We start from the raw sequence: 4330 nt of genomic DNA, 5'->3' as shown, positions 1-4330 counted from the left end.
TGCTTTGACCATTTTTTGCCGTTTTTTTGGCCAGGTATGCAATATTTTTTTGGACTTTTCCATAACTTTTCAAGGATAATGTCTTTTCTTAATTTTTTTTTTTCACCCCCACATTTTAATATTTTCACATTAGCTCATCTCTCTCCATTTTCTTGTATTGCTATGATAAAAAAAAAGCATGAAATTAGTTAGCGTGTTTTTTATTTCTGGCCTGTTATTGTTTAGAGTGAGTGTGGGAGGTTGATGGAGGCAATATTGGTGTGTCAGACAGTGACCTAAGCCAGCCTGAGGCGACTACTGACTAGTCAGCCACAAATATTCCCAGGAAAGGAAATTCTCCAAAACAATAAAGATTTCTTCACAATTTATTATTCAATCATGACAACAGCTCCAGGTACAGTGACACCACCATAAGGAGGTGGTGGTGGTGGTGGCGGCGGCGGCAGGCGTTGAATGGCAGGTCTGCGATGAATCTTTCACTGGACGGAGCCGGCGGTAGTGGTGGTGTAGCAGGTGTCTGGTGGCAGGGGGGTGGGTGGCCGGAGTTGGTAGGGTGATGGGAGAGGGTCAGTGAACACGCCGTCATCCACTCAACAAACTATTCTCCCTTAGCAGCAGCAGCAGCAGCAGCAGCAGCGGCGGCGGCGGGGGCGGGGGCGGGGGCGGCGACCATCACAGTGCGCGATGCAAGGCAGAGTCCTTCCCTGATCTTGAAACGGTGGCGGAGGCAGAGGGGTTAGTAGTGGGCGTTGTCAGTGAAGACAGTGCAAGGTACACAAGGCTCATTACCGCTGTGGAGTCAGGCCTTTGGATCGTCAACTCCTGTTAGGATCCTCTTCTTCTTTTTCCCCCCCCCCCCCCCCCCCCCCCCCCCCCTTTTTTTAACAACTTTCCTTTAAGACCCCCTTACCCCCCAGTTTTTTTTTTTAAGACACCCTTACTTTTTTTTTTTTTTTTTTTTTTTTTTTTTTTTTTTTTTTTTTTTTTTTTTTTCACTTTTTTTTTTTTTTTTTTTTTTTTTTTTTTTCACAAACGAACTTTTATGGACAAAATGAACAAAAAAAATGAACTTGTTCACTAATTATCCTACAGCTAACAGGCAACATTGCCCTAAACACTCCTTCACTGCCTCAATCAGCCTTTCACTCTTCATTCTACGTATTCTTGATACTACCACACACCACCAACCAACCACCACCACACACACACACAAACGATTACACATGAACATTAGTATCCGAGTTTACCAATTACCTACATCACTCTTTCCACCTCTTAACCATCTACGCCCGCTTACCACTTTAAGAACTAATTTCAACCCTCTATTGACTAACAACTTCCTTCCTATCATCACAGCAAGTCAACACACTATTTATTTATCTCACACAATCTGCAATGCTGTGCTGTGCTGTGCTGTGCATCAAGCTTCCCGTTGCTATTACCACCGTTGCTGCACGTCACGCCCAACGCCAAGACACACACGGCCACTGGGCTGCGTAGACTCGAGAGGTCGTGGAGACTAGAAAGATGTAGCGGTCGTGGTGTCTGAAGTACTACTGCTCTCACTGCCATTCTGAGCTTCGTTCTCGTCTCCCACCCCCCCCCAAACCTGCCGATAAGGAAAGAGCAATTTGAGGCCAAACGAACATTATGAAACGCTGCCGGTGAACCGAACGACTGGTCCACCACCTGGATATAAACTATATAGCCACGCTCTTTAACGCCTTCCAAACCAACCGTTATTACACAAACTCAATTGCATATGTTTGTTTTATCAATCATTCTTATCTTCCGTGTAGTATTTAGAATAATACAGGATTTTTTAAATTTTGTTGTAACATTTTGAAGCTTCCTTCGTTGTAAATGATTATGATAGATAATAATTCTCTCTCTCTCTCTCTCTCTCTCTCTCTCTCTCTCTCTCTCTCTCTCTAAGTAAACCCTACCTGTAAATCAACGAATAAAGATAAAAGAAAAACGTATCATTAACGGGAAATTGATTATAATAGGTAATAATTCTCTCTCTCTCTCTCTCTCTCTCTCTCTCTCTCTCTCTCTCTCTCTCTCTCTCTCTCTCTCTCTCTCTCTCTCTCTCTCTCTCTCTCCAAGTGAACCATGCCTGCAAATCAACTAATCATATATTAAAAAATGAAGAGTGAAAACGTATCATGAACGGATCACTTTTCTAAGGAAGCTTGAGTTGAATTGAGTTGTAATGACTTTGAATAACTAATGAGTGATATGATAATGGAGGTGAGGTGAGAAAAGTAGTAGAGGCAAACTAGTGGTGGCTCACACGAGTGAATGGATAGCTAACCCTTTCAGTACCGTGACACATTACGATATCCATGCTATATGCTTGTGTACTGGGTGATTTTATACAGCTTCACATCAAGACTATATATAGAGATTAATATAGTGAAGACTATGGCCATTAACGAGAGAGAAAAAACTGGCGGAGAATACTGAAAACGTCTCATTTCATAGGGAGTGTTCATATTGTTCTAATGTAATGATGTGTGAAGGTTCCAATTTTGATTAGTAGAAGTAAACGACAGAGCCAGGATGTTCAGCGTAGCGTCTATAGAAGACGAGATAATTGCTGGTAAGGGTGTGTGTGTGTGTGTGTGTGTGTGTGTGTGTGTGTGTGTGTGTGTGTCTAGTTGATAGATTGACCAGTCAGCTTGTTAAGGCACTCGACAATATTAACCTGAAAAAAAGAGAGTACAGTGTGTGTGTGTGTGTGTGTGTGTGTGTGTGTGTGTGTGTGTGTGTGTGTGTGTGTGCAGTGTGTGTGAGTGAGTGAATGTTCACTGTTTGATCTGCTGCAGTCTCTGACGAGACAGCCAGACGTTACCCACGGAGCGAGCTCAGAGCTCATTATTTCCGATCTTGGGATAGGCCTGAGACCAGGCACATACCACACACCGGGACAACAAGGTCACAACTCCTCGATTTACATCCCGTACCTACTCACTGCTAGGTGAACAGGGGCTACACGTGAAAGGAGACACCCAAATATCTCCACCCGGCCGGGGAATCCAATCCCCGGTCCTCTGGCTTGTGAAGCCAGCTCTCTAACCACTGAGCTACCGGGCGTGTGTGTGTGTGTGTGTGTGTGTGTGTGTGTGTGTGTGTGTGAGTATCTGTGAGCATGTGTTATGTGAGTGAATATGTGTGCGTGCGTGCGTGCGTGATGACCAGCGTGCGTCAAGCGAGCGCCTACATTATAACTACGCCTTACCGTACACCAACACCACCACCACCACCACCCCCACCAGTGTCAGGAGCGAGTCGTCAACAGGCGGGGCACCTCCACAAATTTTAAACACAAACTTTTCCTTAAAACGTGCAAAGGACGAGTGAGGAAGCAAGTGAATTGTGTTTTATGCGTGTAAGGACGAGTTCCTGTGCGTGCCATCACGTAACTCACGCCTCGGAAAGTAGTAGTAGTAGTAGTAGTAGTAGTATGCAGCACGTGAAATACTAATTATTCTAATAACAATAGGTAATTCAAGCACTGTTCTTACCTTGAAGCACGACAGCCGAGTTCCCAATAAATTTCAAGACAGGAAACAGTTTTCGTATCCCTGACATGTGTAATACCTGAACGCATTGTCAGACAAGACAATGTACGCGGAAACATGTGATGGACTCTCGTCCTTATGGAGAGCTCTGATATAACGTGTGTGTGTGTGTGTGTGTGTGTGTGTGTGTGTGTGAGAGAGAGAGAGAGAGAGAGAGAGAGAGAGAGAGAGAGAGAGAGAGAGAGAGAGAGAGAGAGAAGAGAGAGAGAGAGAGAATTAAATTTATTTTTCATTCTACAGAGAGAGAGAGAGAGAGAGAGAGAGAGAGAGAGAGAGAGAGAGAGAGAGAGAGAGAGAGAGAGAGAGAGAGAGAGAGAGAGAGAGAGAGAGAGAGAGAGAGAGAGAGAGTATAGGTGACGGATTAGGGAAGAAAATGTTTAGTAAGGAAAGAGAGATACATATGCATTGAGAGAGAGAGAGAGAGAGAGAGAGAGAGAGAGAGAGAGAGAGAGAGAGAGAGAGAGAGAGAGAGAGAGAGAACTTAAACAATATTTCATCACACTCACACCACCCCACCACGACCATCACCACCACCACCACCACTACTACTACTACTACTACTACTACCAGCACCACTACCACCACCACCACCACCACCATTGAGGATGAAAAAGACACCATTATTAATTTCAACCTTCCTGTTTTATTTATTTATTCATTTGTCCTACAACTCTAAAATCAACATCATCATCACTGAAAATAATAATAATAATAATAATAACAACAACAACAACAACAACAAC

General features: G+C 43.9%; 1 long non-coding RNA gene across 1 annotated transcript; it reads right to left on the bottom strand.

Annotated features, from left to right (window-relative positions):
- Positions 1-352: 352 nt before the first annotated feature.
- On the bottom strand, positions 353-1603 carry LOC123518178. Its single transcript, XR_006678701.1, has 2 exons — positions 1443-1603; positions 353-822 (listed from the first exon to the last, which is right to left on the bottom strand). It is a non-coding gene; the product is annotated as an uncharacterized LOC123518178 (long non-coding RNA).
- Between the last annotated feature and the right edge of the window lie 2727 nt (positions 1604-4330).

This window comes from Portunus trituberculatus, chromosome 43, assembly GCF_017591435.1.
Source record: "Portunus trituberculatus isolate SZX2019 chromosome 43, ASM1759143v1, whole genome shotgun sequence".
NCBI lineage: Eukaryota > Metazoa > Arthropoda > Malacostraca > Decapoda > Portunidae > Portunus > Portunus trituberculatus.
This window is presented reverse-complemented; position numbering and strand designations above follow the sequence as displayed.